At 41.2% G+C, this 19,748-nt stretch overlaps 1 protein-coding gene across 1 annotated transcript in view; it reads left to right on the forward strand.

The window, feature by feature from the left end:
- Positions 1-3,943: 3,943 nt before the first annotated feature.
- SNTG1 (syntrophin gamma 1) overlaps positions 3,944-19,748 on the forward strand; it is a 318,609-nt gene continuing 302,804 nt past the window's right edge. Inside the window, exon 1 of the mRNA XM_030971023.1 lies at positions 3,944-4,336. The gene's annotated coding sequence lies outside the window, so the exon portion shown is untranslated. The remainder of the gene's footprint in view (positions 4,337-19,748) is intronic.

A 19,748-nucleotide genomic window follows, 5' to 3' on the forward strand; every position in this document is an offset into this window, starting at 1 on the left:
CTATCTCTACTTGTCGAGGCGGTCATAACTCAAAGTAAATACCTTAAATATCCCAAACTAAATCCCTCATTGCTTGTTGGTGGCTCACCTATTCCCAGGTGTTTTGATTAGATAATCAGGTCTAGACCTCTATGTGGCTTCCACCTGCCACTCTCAGCTTCACCAGCGCCGCCTCCCCCACTCCGTCCCAGTGGGTCACAGTAGCCCTAAACACTTTACACTAATACTTATACATAACAGTAAACATTACTACCATACTTATATATTACAGTGAGCATTACACCAACAGAGTCCAGCCCCTCCAGGGGCTTTTCCCAATGCATGTCCATCCCCTCCAGGGGCTTTTCCTGAAGCACCCAGCCAGGAGCATCTGCAGCTAATCCAGCAGCGATCCAACGAAGGATATTGCTGCCAGACTGCCACAGAGCCCTGGCATGTCCAAAGCTTCTCCAACCCTCTCCTGGGGTCTACCCTCCTGGGGTCAGTCTTCTTCTGGGATTATTCATCCCTTCCAGGGGAACTCACCATCTTCTCCTGGGACTCTCCTGGTCCTCGCAGCAGCCATCTCTGGGACTCTCCTGGTCCTCGCTGCAGCCTTCTCTGGGACTCTCCTGGTCCTCGCTGCAGCCATCTCTGGGACTCTCCTGGTCCTCGCTGCAGCCCTCTCTGCTTCTTGCAGTCATCTTCTGGGCAGCCTTCTCCTAGCTCTTCTTGCAGTCTTCATCTGGCTCTGACAATCTTCCTTCTGCTTCTTGCAGGCTTCTGACTCTTACTCCGGCTCCTTGGCTGACTCCACCCTTTTATGGTCCTTGTATTTAATTGCTTACAGGTGTATACGCCACTTGTTCTTAATTGACCCCAGCTGCAACTCATTGGGGAATACTGTGCCCCCTTACCATTCTCCCTACAATCTCTTGCTGATAGGTAGTCAATACAGTTTTACCAAGGGCATCACTTACTTGCTTTGTGGGTAAAATTCTTCCTTTCATTCTCATATTTTTTAAACAATGACAATTTATCTTCATGCTTAGCCTCTATTTCTTCCATTTTAATGCTGTTCCTCTTTTGTCACTCTATCCTTGTTGGTGACTTGAGTGGTGCCAGGCTGCTGAAGCTGAAGAATCTGAAACAGAAGCCAACCTAACATCAGATTATTATGTGAAATTTCTTAATTAATATACTCCATACTACACAAAAACAATTCTGGCTCACCTGGTCTGACTATAAGTGTTGCTTCATGTTGTTGACTACATCTTCAGTTTATCTGACATCTGATTTCTGTATATGTAAAAATCTTATGTTGTGTTTGTGCTACCTGAAGCAAAAATACAACACAAATGTAGCCTTCTACAGTTTTACACATCCACTTTGTGTGTAAAAATTGGAATGCACACTTATTTCATACAATGTGGTTGATAATTATAAAAAACACTGTGCACTTTTTTCACCTGGCTTGCTAGACTTCAGCATATTCTTAGTGGTAATGAAACTTGCAACATATGTGTATTTTAATAAATGTAGGAATGGTTCGAAAGATACTGCACTAAAATAGAACAGCTTCCTCTTGTGAAACTAAATTTCCTTTCTTGCTTGAGCTATCCACTCTTCATCATCACACAAAGAATGAAGTGGGAAGTCTCCATGAAAGATGACAGATCTTCCTACAGATGGGGGAACAGGATATGTACTGATTAATCTATAGGTGACTTTGATAATGAAAACTAAGGAGGCTGCCCCTGCAGGAATTTTAACGTGGGATTGACTCTAGACAAAGTAACTAAAAGATCATAAAATATTATTTGTTTCCACTTTGTTTAAAAATGTCTCTCTTGGGTGTTGACTTTGTCAGCAGGGCATGAGAAAAGAGGGTTATAGTTTCACTTCACTTCTTCGATTAGTTTTTAGTTTATTACATTTCACCTATTTCAATTCTCAGACGTGTATTTCAATCATCCCAGTCCTCATATATGTATCGTTTTAATAATTTATTTTTTCAATCTTGTCAGGAGAACTATCTGTTCAAACGATTCAATCTTTCAATAGAACCACAACAGGACAAATAGCTTGGTTAGTTTCTAGCTATCAAGAACTGTTGACATCAATTCAATACTAAGAAACAATGAAAGACAAAGATCTGTACCTCAAGATGAGAACTGAAGTACAAATCTGTTCAATTAGGAATGAAACTTACCACTGCATTTTCTAATGCATTCATCAGCCCAACAGTTAGCTTCATTCTTCAGAGCAACTGTCTTAGGTTTGCATTTAACTTGCATGAAGCTGTCTGTTTAATCCTTTCCTCCCTCAATAGCTCACTGTACATTTTTGAAGGTAATATTTATAAAAAGTGCATAAGGAACAGAAATATTTTTGTTTGTGCCAGCTTGGTTGAAGAAAAGCCCTTTACTGTAAGATGCCCGTAAAAACCACAAGAAGCCTAAAGAAGTTGAAGGGAAAAGCGCGGTCGGAGGACCTACAGAAAAGCAAAGCTCAATCTCCTTTTTAGCGAACTTTTAATTGTGACCACCCTCCCTGACAACCTCAGCCTAACTGCAGAGAAACATTCCCACGAGCAGGAGGGTCCCAGAGCATGCGGGTGAGACCACTGCTGCTCCACGCACTCAATTCAGCAAAAGCCCCAGCACAGCCGGGCTCTCCCCCGCACGGAGGAGGCGCAGAGGGATTCCCTGCCCGCAGCTCTCCGCAGCGCCGGCGGGCGGCGAGCCCGGTGCCGAGAGGCGGCTCCGGCGGCGGCTCCCGTCGGGCTCTCTCTCCTGCTGCTTTTTCCTGCTGCGTTACTTCTCCTCCTGCCTGCGCCGCGGCAGGTCGACTTCTGGCGGCCCCCGTCAGAGATGCGGCTTCCCCGCGGCGGCCGCCTGTGCATACGGGGGTGTGTTCATACGAGTACATACATATTTATGCATTATATACATGGGTGTGCCTGTGCGAGTGACTGATAGCTGCGTTAGAGCGTGTCATTGCAGCGCTGTCCGACGGGGAGGGCCATGCCTGCGGGGATCTCCGGCAGGGCGCCGGGCGCTCTGCTGGAAGCACGAACGTGCGGAACAGGAGGGCGAGGACCATGCAGGGCTTTCCGGAGGCACTGGGCAGCTCGTCCCTCACTCCTTGTGCTCCCTTTGGACACCCTCCTTGTCCGAGGCAGCCCGGAGGAGCGGCGCTGGCTATACGCCGGTGGCGGTGGCCGCCGCAGAACCGGGCTCTGGGTTAGAGGCTGAGAGACGGGGCGGGGAGAAGGCAGCGCTGCTGCCGCGCCAAACCAGCCAGGCAAAGTGATAGAACCGGCACCAAATTTCTTTCCTACACGGGGGGTGTGGGGTGTGGGGTCGATGTACGTTCCCTCTGGCGAGCGGCCAGCCGAAACCCCGTCACACAGCTGGCAGAAAGGACAGCCCGGGCAGCTGAGCAAAAGCGGAGGCAGAGTGAGGCAGGAGGGGGGCGGATAACTTTCCTGCCGGGCACGGGGTGAGCGGGCAGCCGCAGCTCCCTAGGACCGGCGAGAGCTCCGCGGGCTCCGGGCGAGCGGGCTCTCCCGCGGCCCGGGAAACACCGCCTCCCCCGGGCGGCTTGGCAGCTCGGGCGCCGCGCCCAGGACCGCGCTGTCCCTGCGCGCCGGAGGTCGCGCTCACCCGGTGGTCCCAGCTCACCCTCCCGCTGCCCGTGGGAAGCGGCTCCCGGCTCCCGCCTCGCCGCCCGCTCGCCCCTCTCCGGCACGGGGGCCGGCCCGGGGGAGGGCTGCGCGTCACCGGATCTGGTGGCGCCGGCAGCGGGGCGGCGTTACGGAGCGCCCCGGGAGCGGCGGGGGGGCCGGGCGGGGGTCCCGGGCGGGGCCGGCATCGCCGCGCCTGGCTGCGGCCGCGGTGGCGGCGGCGCGCCGCCTCGCCTCCCCTCGCCTCGCCGCGCCTCGCCTCCCCTGGCCGCTCTCCGCCGCGGAGGGGCGGCGCTGCTCCCCGCACGCCCCCGCCCGGCGCCCCCACTCCGTCTCCGGGAAGGGCGCGGGGAGCCCCACGCTCCCCCTGAGCGCGGCGGCGGAGTTCGAGCCGGCGGCGGCGGCCGGGGTGCGATGCCGTGTTAGCCGGCGGCCCGCCCCGAGGTAGCGCCGGCGGGAAGGAGCGCGAGTTGCCGGGCTGTGGCTGACACCATGGGCACCGGGCGGGGGGGCGAGGCGGCCGGGCTCCCTGCGCTCCTCGGCTGAGCCTGGGGATGTGGCCGCGCCCGGAGGAATTATTTTGGAACTAGCACGGAGCGGTGGGAGAAGGACGAGCGGCACAGCGTTTCACAGCTGCGAGGAGGTCGTCCGGCGGTGCTGTATCGGCAAGTAAGCTCTTGCTTCCTTTTCGCTGCGTTTCCTTCGTTCTCGAGTGACTTTTTTTTTTTTGCAGCTGGTGGTCGCTTGCTGCCGGTTCGGAGGCAGGATGTTCGGCGGCGTCAGCAGCAGTTCTCGGGGGTTGAGGCGCGGGGCATTGGTGGCCAGGATTGCAGGGGAGCCCCGCTCCAACTCTGCCGGAGTCCGCCGCGGGCGGACTGCTGGTGCGGTGCTCCGGTGCATAGCCGGGGAGGAAGCTCCGTGTCCCAATGCTTCCCACTTCTGCAACTGTAAGAGATGATGCCTTTTTTTCAGGCATTTCATAATATAAAATGCCTTCTCCTCGTTGCTGAGCTGTAACTAAATTGTAGGAGTCCCTTAATTGCTTTCCATCAGTGCTTCTTGTGGGAGAGGCAAGAAGCATGTTAGCCTTTCATACGCACTTAAGGATTCAATAGTGAACCCGGAGTTTTAATTTTTATGCCCTAAACTTTCTTATGCCTGCCTGGTGTCCTTCCTTGAGATGCTCTTGCTGTAAGGTTATGGTTCGTCCAGCCTTGTTTGTTTGCTTTTAGCCTGTGGATGTTTACTGCTACACTTGACATGGCAATGAAGGGAAAAGTTGACTGTAATTTATTTCAGTGTATGGAGGACAGGTTGCAGGCAGGGGACTAATTCTTCTCTCAGAGGAACTCCACTTCAAAGGAAGAGGCCCATGGGGCTGTAATCTGTAGCTGAAAACTGGGAGAGCTCAGAGCAGACCGGTCACACTGCAAAGAACGAGTTCTGTTCCCCTTTCAGTGATAGCGTTTAAGCTGAGCTGCCTGCCTTCCCGTACCTGAGAAAAGACTTGACTCTGAAATGCAGGGAATAGAGATGTGAGTTCTGGGCAGGTCTGAGAGAAGGCAGAACTTTAGACATTGCTTAGTTAAGTTTGCTGTTACTGATTCCCTCAGTATCTTCTCTATGAGCCTGAAAACTGCAATCTGTTACAGTGACCTTGATGCATGTTGTATTCTAACATGAAAGTGGCACAGAATAAAAGTATTTACACATATTTACAGCTAAGCTCTGATGTTTCACTAGGAGCTCATTCAGTTTCAGGGAATGTGATAGTTTCAGCAGGGGCACTGGGCATGGTATGTGTGCAGGAAATAACTTGGGAAAATAACTTGCTAATAGTGATGAAAGTAAAAGTTAAAGTGTTGGAAACGTATGTTTCTGCAGAAATGCCACTGTGTGTGAAATGTCTGTTGAGTTTTGGATATTTTGTTCTCTAATCAGTGAGATCTGAACTGAAAGGAGTGTGTGGGTGTGTGTGGAAATCTCAAGGCTTCCCAGGTTAATGCACTTTGAGTTGTCAGCAGCAGGAGATCTTTTTATGCACTGAAATACACATTTTTACGTAGATGCAAGACTGACATGATAAGATTAAAAAATATTAGGATGTCAGTATGGTGAATGTGTAGCTAACTCAAGTTTATAGCTGAAAGATAAACTAATCCTTTCCCGTAATGGTGGAAGGTGATCTGCCTGAAGGGAGTGTCATTTGTTTCAGTGCAGTTTATGGAGAATGTTCATATTTCTGTCTCTCTGATGAAGCTGTGAAACACAATTAGAATAACTGTTGCTAGACAGTGGGATGCAAACCTATCCATTACTTAAAATACTCAGCTTATTCTGCCTCATATAAAAAAAAAGTATAGTTTCTGGCAAAGTCTGTCTGTGGTTCTGTTGTAGTAATTCCTTCCTCTGTTGCAGAGTGGCAGGCTTTCACTAGGCATGTGCAAGGGAGAACATGAAACACTGAAGCATGCACTAATCTGGAATTCATTTGGGCTATGTATTACATTCGAGGTTTCCACAGTTAGCATAAGTAAGTGCTTTTGCCTGATTATATGAATAAACGGGGTTTAAAAATTGTATTAGCTTTGTCACTGGTGATGCATATTGCAGACTTCTTCCTTTTTAGTCTCTCAAACTAATCTAATGCTATACTCACTCTTTGCCTGGAGAAGAAGAAAATATAATTTAATGATTTATCATTTGGCTTCTGCCATATCTTGTCCCATAGCTATGAGATAATCTAATGAAGGCTCCCATCACTGAATTAAAGGACATGGTGCTCTAGACTTTCACTTACAGTCAGGTTTCCTCTCTTTTACGTGGATAAAGAACAGAGTTTAAAAAAAGTCACAGAAGCAAAATGTTGTTTTTTCTGTGAGAAAATCAGAAAGGGGAAGGTAAGACTTGCAATCTTAAAGGCATCATTAAAAACATCCACTTTTAAGATATTAATCAACCTCCTTTACCTTCACACATTTCTTTATCTTTTATTTGGTACTCATCAGAAAGCCTTCCTGCATATCAATACTTTATTTTACAATGTATGTAGTTCTTAATTTTAAAAATTCAGGAGTGGGTATCACACACTTCATTGTAAGGCTATTCTAGAATCCTGTTTAATGTTGTGTATTCCACTTGGCTTGTATCTTTTGAATCAGACATTTCCAAAGTATGTTATATTCAACTTTATACTATGCATTTTTGTTTTAATTCTATGTAAATCTCTTTTCTAGAGAAGATTGTTGACCTTGATTCAGAAATTTCAGGGCAAGCTCAGAAGCTGTTGTTCTTTCCTAATTTTTCATGTTTTCGCAGTCATGCTTTTTGGGCATAGCTTTTGTGAACTGACAGAAAGACCTGTAAGCAAAATTAAAACTACCAACAATTAAATGTGATTTCTCTAGTCAGCCCAACCCAGTTGAGTGTGCAATTTCTATATATTCATCTTAGATTGAATATTAAGACAAACAAGCAAGAGCTGTAATCTGCTCTCAGTTCTTCCCTCTGAAGTTCTCAAGTACCATTTCTTCATTCTTGTAACTTAGTGCTGGTCCTTCTGCCTGAGATGTCATTATTTCTTTCTGGTAGTCATCACCAGGTCTGCTTGTATTCACTGTTAAAAAGCTAAAGTGTTGTTGTGAATGATAAGAAACATCAAAAGGATTTAATTTGTCATGTTTCTTAGCCCTTCCTAAGGCTGTGCTTTCAGTTCAGGTTTCCAGAGAGAGGCCTAAATGTGGTTGGGTTGAATCCCAACAGGAGTCTGCTGCATCAGCCTGTACCTCTGGCAGTATGCTGTGCCACTGGCTCAGCATTATTACAGACAAACTTCTGTATTTGCTCAGTTTTGTCTGCCATAACTGGGAGAGTCAGAAAGCCTTACTGTTGTTGTGGCCAACCTAGATTTTCTGCGTTCCTGTTGCAGATCAGAGGAAAGAGAGAAAGCATACATTAAAAACCCAAAAATACAGAACTTAAAACAGGTCATGTCTCAAAGATATAGCTATAATCAACACCAGGGAATGCAGTGGAGACACATCCAGGGAAATTCACACATGTATTTAATTATCCAAGGAGGAAATTATTATTCATCTTGAGAGATTGATTTAGTTGATGTTGTGCCTATCCCTTATGAAGAAGGGGAACTATGTGATACAGAAACAAAGCTTTTTTCCACTGCACACTTCAGCTGTGGCTGTCACTGTCGTTTGAGACTCTAAGCCTTCTCTTCAATAATTAGTTGGAATTGGCCAAAAGAGGTGGAACACTCTGTTGTGTGATGGAGCTGGTGCTGCAGCAGCCAAGGGCTGGGTTGTTTCCTGGGGATTTGCTCTCTTCAATTTATTAAAGTAATGAGTAGAGGAAAACTAATCAAGAAGAGTGTTCGGGATGAGATTAATTTTACGATTCGTTCTCTGGTTTATTTTGGGTAATGTTGGGCAAAACCATAAAAGTTCTTCACTGTGATACTTATGTGAGAGTAGCAACAGTTTTGACTGACATATATGACATATATGTAATATACTTATTTATTACATATATGTCATATATTTACATATATTGACATATATTTATTACATATATTGACATATATACAATAAATTTATTTATTTAACATAAATAAATGTTCTATAAACTGGGATTAAGGTTTTGCACATGAGGCCAGAACATGGATAAATGAAACTGCTGGACACAGTTTGCTGTGCCACTCAGGCACTTCAGAGATAAGGAATGGATGATGTATGAAAGGCTGTGCTGTATCTTCTGCTGTGAAAAGCAAGAGGTCCCCCATGCCAAAAGCTGAGCACAGCTGAAACAGTCATACCCTGAGGGTGGCAGTGGATGTTCCCAGTGTGGAATAAAACTTGGAGTAGAGCAAAAGTCCTCCACTAGTGTTCACAGGGTGCTTTTCAATAGCCCCTGAAATTCCTGTGTAAGATGTGGTTCAGTGAAGGCACTGGTACTTTACTGCTTTGAAACTGGCATGGATACTGAGTCTGTGAAAGAACTCCCAGCTTCAAGGGATGCTGTGGGTGCAATTGATTGATTGCTCAGTTTTGCAGGTGGTTATCATCTGGAACAGGGATGAATTTTTAATTTTTTCTATGAAGTTTGTTCCTTGCTCTTAGATTTGGGTGTTCATTCCTTAGTTGATTGAGATTTTGGTTCAAAGATGTGCTTTTAAAGTGGCAAACATCAAGCACTTCTGAAGTATTCATTGCTTGGAGCTTTTGAGATAACACCAGAGGAGGAACAATTTATTCACCAGCTTATTCTGAAGTTTGGCTTTATTTTATTTTTTGTTCATTCTCAATGTGTTTTTTCAAATAGTGAACAGTGTACTTGGTTTCATGTTGAAGATGTTAGAAATGGCTTTTTAAGTAAATTTTATATTGCTTTTTGGTCAAATTATTCAAGGTTCAAGTGTGAATAATAGCTATTTGAGTAAAAAAAAACCCACATGCCTTTTCCCTTCCACTTTTTGTATTAAATTTATTTTAAAAAGAGCTAACCATAAAGAAGCGAGAATGAGAGTGCTGTTTATGACATTCATATTTCTTCTGCTTTCTGTCAAAAACTAAAGGAAATTTCATCATCTTGTACAAATGACAGACTATCGTGAGTGATAGTAATTGTGTCCTCTGATTCTTTCTTGGTGTAAAGACTATTTTGCAATTTTTGAATTTAGTGTAAAAATGTCATTGATTTCAATGGGTATAATATTAAGAACTTGGTATAATACTAGGAACTTGGGAATATTTAAAATTATTTTAAAATTTTGATATTCATACTTAATGTAGCTGTTAATATTTGTCTTAATATAAAGCACTGATTCTTAATTACAGAATTGTTTCTAAAATACTTTGCTGTTTTGCATTTTCTAAATATATATTCATTCATAATTATGTGAGATAGTTTTTTCTAGTTTCTCTGTATGCCAAAATGTTTTGATGGACTCTTTTAACAGTTCTGAATAATGAACTGTATGCTTCAGCTTCAACGACACAAATGGGCATTGATTTTCTTTGACTTGCTTTTGACCCCTAAAGAAGTAAAGTCATTAGAATTATGCTTGAAAGAGCTTTGCTCTATCTCCTATAATTTTATAGATATTATAAACAGGCCTTGGGAACTAATCTATGCTAATCAGATTTTTTTCAAGTGAAAAAGGAGGGGAAAATCATCAGCTTTACAGTTGTCTTGCAGCTCTAGGTTTCTTCACTCGCAGCTGTCTGCCTGTATCCATTAGCAGTTGGTATCGCAGCTGTACCTCTCTGAATGCAGCAGAATTCACAAACAGTTCTTCTCACAACTGTTTAATTGGTTATCAAATGGCAATCATTTCTGTGAAGAGTTGGTCAGTGCAATGCAGTTTTTTTCAAGTAACAAAACATGCGGTGATGCATGTGTAGAGTTCCTCTCTGAAGATAGACTTTGAGTAAAAGTCAGCATCAGATCTCTGTCTCTACGGCTTTTAATGTCTGGAGTGCCTTTGTTATCATTCTGTGAGTTATGTGGTTTACTTCTTTATGGACACAAAATGCAAAGGTAAAATGTACAAAATAAAAAGGTAAAACATAGCAGTAGTCTTTTCAAAGTCAGCTGGAGAAATGGATGCAAGAGCAAATTCGGTTTACAGTGCTGAGAAGCTGGTGTGGTTGACATGTTATGAATGGGGCAAGATAGGGCCCTCCCAGGGGTTCAGTTCCTGGCAGGGCTCCCTGTTCCTAAACTAAGCAACTCCATTAACCTAAATGCAAAAATACCCACTCTGATGCTTTTTCAGCTGGAGCAACTCCTCTGTTGAATACAGTGACACTCGTGAAGGAGTTTTATTGGAGGAAGCATACTACAACTGTGCTAGAGGCGTTTCCAAGCATAGTGTATAGAAATCATGACAGCATCTGATGATGATCACCTCTCATTTTATTTAAGCTCACTGGGATAAGAAAGGACCTACCTGGATAACTGAATGCACAAGGAGACAGTTTCTTTCTACACTGTGTCATTAGTCTTTCAGCTAGTTAATTCTTAAGCATTATTAGTAATAGTTCATCATATGCCTCTTTTCACAACTTACTGTCTTATGCAGTTGTGATGTTGTCTAGGCTGATTCGTTGGGGTGTCTTAATTAAAATTGCTTTGATTTCAGTTTATTAATCTGTTTCATTCATCAGGTTTCCTTTTCACTACATTAAATAACTTACCTAACCTCCAAAGGGAGAGCTGATCTTAATGATCAGTGATTATATATTGTATTATTCTCCATGTTTTCAATGCTATTTATGTTTGCAAAGTTTTCTTAATTTAGAAAAACCCTAAACCTTTTGATTTTTGGTAGGTGGATCAGAGTACTCATTGCACGCTTTGATTAATGGAGAAATCCAGTTGCTAACAGTAATTTGATATTGCTATTTGCCACTATGCTCCTCCATAACATGCCCTTTCACGCACATCTTACTGCCTTTTTTTAACCTCTTCATGATGTGTCTTCAGTACTTCTTTCTGAAATGAAAATCCTAAGGTTAATCTCAAGCATTATTCCCTCATATGATACCTCTTATACCCAGTTGATTGTTTTCTCAGGTCTAAAATTCTGTACTTTTTTGTGCTGTGTTTCTGTGTGTCTATGTACAGCTCTTTATTGAGTTTGATACGTAATTCTTTATAAACCCTCTGTCATGTTTAAACCCATGATTTTTTCTTTTTGAAATGAGGCTTGATTTTTTGTTTTACTGTTAACTCTTTACTATTACATATTAGATGTATTTGTCTAACTACAGCAAAGGCATTTTTGGGGGAAAAAACCCCAGCAATTTGGGAAATGAAAGGTAAAATATTTGGGCATCATTTCCCTTTTGGAAAATTACAAGAACATTATTCATCATCTTCCCTTTAGTCTAAAGAGTATGAAAAGACATAACATTTCCCCTTCCAGTTACTTCATGATAGTACTGACCACTATGTGTATATACCTGTATGCCTTCTCTACAGGTTTTTGATGGCTGCAGAACTGTGAGCCTGAGATCACAAGTAGCTGGGGTCATAAAGGTCTAGCTAGATTGCATGAAAGAAGGCAGTAAAATATTGTGGGTTTGCTTTTTCATTCTTTATGCTGTGATAGAAAGAGGATCTATATGACCCTTGAAAAGAGGAAAAGGTGAATAGTTGCATTTCTAGACAAGGCACAGAGAGAACTGCAAGAAGGACAGAAGCAAGATATTTGATGAAAGACCTTCTGTCTGTGTTTTTGAGGGGAAAGAGGTGCTTTCCAAGCCAGCAGTTTTTCAGTAATCTTCAGAATTGCATTCTTGAAATAGAGACCTGCTGCTTGTGAAGAGTTCTGCGAGAAAAGTATTCCCTTTCCCTGTGAGAAATGTTTGGGTAAGGCTGTATTTGTGTCATTTTTCTCCAAAAGTTCCATGAATTCCCCATATTTAAAGCAGGAACCTATGTACAAGAATTCAGTTGCATCCTTAGATGGACTACTTCCTTCTGCGGGTACATCTGTGGATTTAGTTGAGAAGCTCTGGTTTTTTGGGCTGTCTGAGGTTGGTCTCGAAGTGCACAAGAAGCAACAAAGAAATCATTAAGGTTATTGTGTTGCCTCATGTTAGGAGTGACACAAAAGTAGCGTCATTAGGATTTCTCATTCTTTTTGCCCTGCAACACATAAACATACATGTACCTCTGTCTTAAGATGAATTCTGTCATAAATTTGGCTTCATACACCCACCTGTTTTAAAAATAGAATCTACAGTATTCAGAAGTTTATGGAAACTATGTGGAGTTACAAACCTCATTTCACAATTTTAATTTCTTTTCTAGGAATTGTCTGGCCACCTTAGTTTCCAGCAAGTAGATCTGGAAAAAAAAAAAAAACAGCTGGAAGCACTTCTAGATGCAATTCTAAAAATACAAAAATAGGATTCTGTGCCTTTTAATTTAACTCATTCTGCTTCAGAGAAAATAGATGAGAAGGAGGCTGCTTTCATAGATCAAGTGTCAATATTACTTGAGTTACAAAGCAATACACCAGCTTAATTTACTCCAGCTTAAATTCCTCCTTTTATGGCAGCAGAATTGTCTTTTCTGGATGGCAAGAGGTATCTTAGATCTTCCTACGTATAATATCTCTCTCTGGAGGCATTTAAAGTGCTGAAAAAACCTCTGCACAAAAGCTTGCAAAGAATGTGAAGTACTTTGAAGTTCTGCAATTATGGCTAAATGTCACTTTCTGCAAGTTTATGGCATGTAAGTAGCTGGAGATGCTACTGTGGGAAAAGCTAGTCCTTCATCTTTAAAAAATACACCTCATAGAAGTAACCTGTATTTATGAGTATGCAAACTGTCCCACTATGTGTTTGAAACCTGTGGTCAAAACTCATCTGTTTATCAAAGCTTTTTGTTAGCTTAAAAAGAAGATTGAATTACATAAATATCATCTTTTATTTGAAAGATTTTCTTACCACCATACTTCTGAAATACTTTTCTTGGATTTAGAAATCATGATAAACAACCTGAAAACATTCCTCTAAGTACTGCAGTGTAATGCTAGACATAAAAATTATGGTCTCTAATACAAGGCAGTTGTTTTTACAGTTCTGGGGACCATTTGGGGTGAAGATAAGGGACAGCGTTTGACTTTTTAGCTTCAGACTACGCAAACTTACTCAGCATACTAAGTGCTCGGTTAGGAGTAACTGTATGTACCAATAGCACGTGTCTAGGCAGCCTTCAATTTAGGATGAGGGTTCCTCTAGAGTCTGCAAATCTAATCTTCAGAAGGATGTTTAATACTTTAAAATAATGGGAAGTGAAAATCCATGAAGCAGTAATTTATAAAAATAACTTAGTGCGTTACATGCAGCAGATGTCTAAAGGGTGCTGCTGCTCACAGTCTGAAGGCTTCTGGAGGTACTGCTGCTCAGAATCTGTAACTGCTGGAAAAGAGACACTGCATGTTGTTCTCTAAATAGAGAAATTGTTCTTGGGGTTATGCTCATGGCAGTTGTATTGCTGATTTCCATAGCAGCCTGCCTACAGCTGCTTGGAAGAAGAGTTGCAGGTGTTTTGCAAGAGCAGGAGAGGCATGATGTGTGACTGAATCAGCTCCTTCCTCAGCCATGGGGAGCATGTTCTTCCACTGCACACTCAGTTTTCATCAGTCTGGGAAGCCTTTAATTTACTGAAATACTCCGGGCAGCTTTTGAAGTGTGAAATTACTTGTATGATGGTCCCTTTTGTGTAAGGCCTTGCTGAAGTGCTTCTGTTAATATTTTGGACACAATATTTCTGCTACAGGTTGTGGCTATTGTATTGAGGCTGGGTGAATAAAGCCACATAAAGTCTGAAGTCTTGGAGGCAAAATGCCGAGTTTATTAGAAACCACACATTATTTTTATAGACTGTTACGATAAAGGTGAACCTGATTGGTTCTTAATCAACACCCTCACACCATTGGCTAATTAGGAACAACAGCCCTTTTGTAAAGGAGAAACACGTTCAAAACACCAGCTGCAGGAACCTCTGAGCTTTCTCAAAACTTCCTAGAGGAATGTCTGGGAAAGTTTATTTGACTTTCTTCTCTGCATCCACAGTTCTCAGCATCCACAACAGGTCAGTGAACATGTTGCAGGTGGTTGCTTGTGGCAAACCCCATATTTGGGGTGGGTGTTCTGCCCCAAAAACCTTGGGCTCTGATTGCCCTCACAGCCATTACTGATGTCTCTTCCTATCTCCCATGTTGCATGTTGCAGCCCATCATGTCAGTTGCTTGTGTGTTTGCAAATATGTCAGCACCAGGAAGGCTATGCATTAGGTTTTTCCTGGGCATCTTCTTGGGTGGTATCTTGCAGGAAAACATGGGATTAATCATGATGATTTATGACATTCATAAGAGAGAGAGACTTACTTTGGGGAAGCCTGTGAGATCTTCAGCATAATAATCCTGTCGTGGTGTGCTACAGTGATATAAAAGTACCTCGTTCAGGGAAGAAGTGGTACATGGGGAATTTTCTTTGTTGTTTGTATGTACAGCAGTGAGCATGTATGGCACCTGTTTGAGATAAAGGTGGCTAGAAGTGGATAGAAGGTGGATAGAAGTGACTTGATAGAGAAGATGTATCAACTCATCTCTAAAACTTCAGGAATAACATTTGTTTCTTTTTTCCTGTTAGTGATACATACATACAGAGAATATATTTCTTATTTATAGCCATAAGGCATGATTTCTGCTTTTCAGCCAGTTTTTCCCTGAAGGAAAGACAAAATTGGCAATTTGAAAACAGCTCATTCTGATACTTTGGAGAATGGTCTCTAGTTAGAGCTTCACACTTATGATGCCCCCCCACAATATTTGTGTTGTATCCTTTACTGGCTTTCAGCTTGGACAGTGTATGTTTTACACATATTTGTGTGCATACATGTGTTCAGAGTAGATAAATGTCTGTAGCACATAAATATCATATATGTGTCAAATACGATATACCATGTGCTTTTCAGCCTTGGTAGCCCTGGAATTTGGAAATTTGTAATAAAACCATCTTTGATCATGAGAGCAGCCACATTACATGGCTAGATGTTTTTGTGGCTTCTATTACACCTATGTAAAGTAGCGAGTGTCCTGTGCTTGTACAGGGATTGACCCTCTTTCAAATAATCTTTCTCAGTCTGCATATCCTTCTCAAATCTATTCAGTGAGGATCATCTTCCTGGCCTGTGCAATATTCCCTTTACATGCCTCTGCTAGTTCTTCCTCCCTCACATCAAACTGAACCTCTTTTTTTGTTTTCAAAGGTTTTGTTTAGTAAAGCCAAGCATTAGATGCTGTATTTAGCAGCTTACTGAGGTTTTTTGTTCTTGCCACTGGCATGTTTTTCTGTGCCTTATGAAAGTAAAACTCTCTACTTGAAAATCTGCCTTTATAACATTTGGTTGTCATCTTAACTTCTGCTAGGATGCTTGCAGAGGGTTTCCATCTGGAACTGATTTCAAGCCTAAATGAGAAATTTTTTTCAGTGGATCATTTTCAATAGTTTTGTAGGAATATCTTTATACAATTCAGTGAGATCTTAATGCCTATTTCTTTTAATAATAGAAATTCCTTCTTTCACATTTTTGTCCTGTTAATCCAATAATAGTATCTATCTACTGTTTGTATACTGCTGTGTATTATTAAATCCTGGCTCAGGGCATGAAAATAGTGTTTCTTGTTTCAATAACTACACTTGGCTACTTAATTTTAAACTATTTAATATTCATTTCTTTGGTGAAATAGCAGATGCTTGATGTGAATATTTTTATACGTCTGCCTTTATGCCACACATAACAGACAAGGGCAGATTACCTGGAAATTTATTTTCAGTTTGATAAGACATCCCTGTTTTCTTTATGGAGGAATGTTCAGCATTTGGTGGCAGTCGCGGCAGTATTAGGTGCCTTGGACTTAGATCTGTTTCCATTTGTTCAGCAATAGAAAATTCAAAGTGGCAATAGTTTAGTTTAAAAATAAAGGGAAAGGATTTAATAATGAACTGCTTGATCAGGAGAAATTACACGTTAGTTTGAATGTACAGTGAATTTAAAAATGCAGTGAATTAGTGAAGAGATGTCTTGCTCTTGAATCCAGACTGTGAAGATGTGAAGTGTGGGGAGACCCAAAAACAAGACATGGATTCTGTTCACTGGCTCCTCTCTGAGTCACCATCATGCCCATGAAATGTTGGATTGAGCAATGAGCATTCCAACGAGTGGGCAGTGCTGGATAACTGCACAGCTGACCTGCCTCCTCCTTGGAAAACACAACTTGGTCTTTTGTTATACTCCATACTCTCTTCTCTCAGAGGTTGCAGTCCAAAAATAATACAGCAACCAACTGTAGTATTGGAAAAAAGGAATGGTGAACCTGTTTTAACTAAAGAGAGGTGAGTGGTTGTGGTTTGTGGGCTTGTGAAGAACTGGTTGTAAACTGGTCTGTTAAACTATTTTTTAAATTGTCTTATCTATATTGTAGAATTTTACTTCAAGCTTTTCTCTCTGTAATATTTTTGTTACTGAAGTTCAAGAAAATTTCAAACCAGTAAGTTTTAATTTAAAGCTATTTTCTTCAGTTTGGCAATGCCAAGTGTAGGGAATAGAGCACGGTCTCAACAGTGAGGTGGAACTCTGAATTGGATTTACTCTGTGATCATCACATAGACTTGTGCACATTGCATAAATTTCTTTTGGTTCATTTATCTCACTTAGCTTAAATTCACACTTTGTGCACACATGGTTAGTACTTTGAGACTTCATTAATGAATGGTTACATAAAGGTTTATTTTCAGTAGTTAGAGACAGTGGATGCATATAGTGTGTTAGATATTGATTTACATGTGCTTTTGGTTTCTCAGAATGTTTTTCATGATCTCATAGTAAATTACTGTATACTTGGTCACTACTTTCTTTGATGTATTAGTTTTTGGAAGAACATTACACAAACCTGAAAAATAATGTGATTTGTTGTAGGAACCTTTTAAATGGATTTGCCTAAATCTATTCTTGACATAAATTAAATTTATTATGAAGTCATATTTTCTCATTTAGTAGTCTCTGTCTTACCTAATACATTGTAAGGAAGAATGCTTGGAAGTCTTAGAATTCATGTAGTGGAATAAACACTTGAAATGATCTCTCTGCAACCATTCGGTCTGTGAATAGAGCCACAACTGCTAAATAAATGTTTTATTTTTCTACTACAGCACTGTAAAAGGAAATAGTAGATTATTATTTGGAGACCTGTAAATTCCCAAAATAAATTGCATTTTTGTTTGTATTTAAAAAAACATAGCTGAACAGATGGGAAAGTAGCCCATGCTGCATCTCAAATTCTGACTTAAAAAAAAATCTTTTCCTACATCAGTATTTAATTTCAAAACTGTTCTGTGGACAAATGGGCAAATCTGTTTATGAATTTGTATGACATTTCAATTTTCATGTTATCACGATAGTTAAAATAAAACTGAAATACAGAAATAATTTGAATGAAAGTAGAAAGATAACCTAGCTAGAAAATACTATCAAACCAGTTATTAACATTTGCTTGAGGATGACTTCACCATCTTAGTAAATACTCATGTTCTGGCAAGGCCTCTACTGTATCAGGCATGTGTGTGTAGGCTTCATGGTGTAAATAGCACGGTAGTAACAGTCCAAGTTATCCCTTTAAAGTAGAGAGAGGAGAACTGCCCATACTGGTTCTGTCTGTCCCACAGCACCTCGACAGCTACTCCTTCTGTAAGATGAATCAGCAAGCAAGTGTATTAATTACTGACATGAGACATTACCCACTTAGAATTTATGTTTTGGTATCCTAGTATTCAACAGATGCCTGTTAGGAAGGATTTGTCTCTGCTTTACTTTGAGGTGGTAGGTTATCTATCAAGAATAAAAGCTCACATCCCTGGTGGTTGTGTTAATTGACAGTTGGATTAATAATGGAGACTGTGCTATCCAGCTTAGTGTTTGCACAAAACGTTTAGGAACTTTCATTGTCAGTACAGCTCCTTGTGTGACACATTTTGCTGCAATCGAGTATGGGGAAAAGACTGCAGACATGTAAAAGCTTCAGACAAACAACTGTTGCCCACCCTTTACCCTTGTGTGGGTACATAAGTGCAGCATGATAGCAGAAACTTTATTTTCCTGGGCAACCAAATTAAAAAAACAATCACCTCTATGCCAACATGTCGTTAGGTTTTTTGTTACTCTCTGGATGTTTGGCCTGCTGTGTTATGTTTCAGAATAAAATTGTGTGTTTATAGAAAACGTATTGTGAGTCCTAGTTAAAGCTTATTTTGGCCAAATTGGTTATTATGATACAACTGGGAAAGGCAGTTCATTAACATGGATTGGGATATGAGACATAGGCTTCCATTAATTTGCCTGAGTACTTTTTAAATTATGGCTGGGGGACTGTGAAATTTACTTTAGTGTTCAACAAATGGGCTAAGAGAAAAAGTGATCAGTGGCAGAAGGCATTTTGCAAAGAAGCTTGATGGATGGATGAAAGGCTTCTGCTGCATAGTTCCAGGCTCTGCAGTTCATCATTATTCAGTCACAAAGATTAAAGCAAATTAGAGCTTAGAAACTATGAACCAAGAGCTGCCCAACAAAATGTCCAAAGTCATAGGGGAGCACTACAAACTGATTCAAATGCACAGGGATAATTTCCAGAAACCCTATTTGTGTTTAAATATTTATTACCACTTTAACTTTTTATTTTCCTATGACATATGTCTCTTTCCCATGCCAGATTTCCAGTCTTTGAAAGAACAGTAAACATTTCTCTCTCTTGCAAAAGGAAGAGTCATTTGGTATTCTCTCATTCCTGTGGCAGTAACAGGGGATTGTACTTTGAAACATTTTACTTAATGATTGGAATTGAATTTTTTTTCACTAATGAGTATTTGTTTTTTGGATTTGGTTTTCTTTTCCTTTTCCTTTTTTTTTTTTATGTGATACCTAACCCTCCAAGAAGCTTTATAATAAAGTATATTTATTCCCTCTGCATTTTTGGGGAGCAGGAGTACCTAAAGTTACTCAGATCCTCCCATATCCATGCAGTGTTCTTGAAAACTGAATGTAGCATTCAGACCTGCATTTTTAAACCATGTTAAATTGTCCATAGAACTGAGGGAACAACATCTCGTTGCTGGCAAAATTGGCACAATTTGTAAACTGGCTTAATGTGTCTGTTGGTTTCTGTTCAAATGAAAGGTGTGAAACGTTTTTGTCTAGCTGAATGTCTTTTCTATAAAAAGACTAAAATTTCATGGTGATGGATTCTAGTAAAATTTTACTCCTGGCAGAATATTGGTGCAGGCATGCTATGGATCCCCAGGAAACTGTGAGCTTTATGTTGAATCGGACTTGGGAATACTGAAAAACATTTGTTCACAGGCATTTTTGGCAGTACAAAACCATCTATGTCAGTATAGTGTGTGCTTCAGAGGCTTTTCATATCCTAAAAGAAGGGAAATACCTTAATATATCTTAGAGGTTGGGGTAAAGAGCAAAAGAGAAATCTGACAGATAT

This window comes from Camarhynchus parvulus, chromosome 2, assembly GCF_901933205.1.
Source record: "Camarhynchus parvulus chromosome 2, STF_HiC, whole genome shotgun sequence".
NCBI lineage: Eukaryota > Metazoa > Chordata > Aves > Passeriformes > Thraupidae > Camarhynchus > Camarhynchus parvulus.